This window comes from Cryptotermes secundus, unplaced genomic scaffold, assembly GCF_002891405.2.
Source record: "Cryptotermes secundus unplaced genomic scaffold, Csec_1.0 scaffold25970, whole genome shotgun sequence".
Classification (NCBI taxonomy): Eukaryota; Metazoa; Arthropoda; class Insecta; order Blattodea; family Kalotermitidae; genus Cryptotermes; species Cryptotermes secundus.
Window position 1 is genome coordinate 1 of NW_019728361.1, and position 507 is coordinate 507.

The 507-nt window shown below is 44.7% G+C and overlaps 1 non-coding gene across 1 annotated transcript; it reads left to right on the top strand.

The window, feature by feature from the left end:
* Positions 1–285: 285 nt before the first annotated feature.
* Positions 286–357, top strand: Trnaa-ugc. The gene has a single exon. It is a non-coding gene; the product is annotated as a tRNA-Ala (tRNA).
* The last annotated feature ends 150 nt before the right edge of the window (positions 358–507 follow it).

Here is a 507-nt window from a genome sequence, read left to right on the forward strand (position 1 = left end):
TATATTTGTGCCTCACCAACAAGACATTGAGGCCCATGAGGCCATGAAGGTACAGTTCCACGCATCCTGTATCTAGGCTCTGCAACGAGGGTAGTGGCCAGCCTCATGCTCAGGGGAAACACTGATACTACACACTTAAGGAAGTGAGTGAGCGTATACAGATGTAGAGTAAAACAGAAAAATCTCTAACAGGAATTCAACCCAGTAGCCGCTTACTTTGCCCTGTGTTCTATCCTAGCGCGTCAGTTAAGAAAACNTATTTCATGAAGTTAAGTTACTGGCAATGGGGATGTAGCTCAGAGGTAGAGCGTTCGCTTTGCATGCGAAAGGCCCCGGGTTCGACTCCCGGCATCTCCAATTTTTTTATTTTATGTCTCTCTATTCTGTACGACATTTTATGTCGTGTATTACTCTGCAATGTACATGTCACTCGCATCCAGCTTCTGCATGTTAATGTTACCTCCTTCAAATACATCTTTGTGGTATCGTGCTTGTTGAATCGCAAGG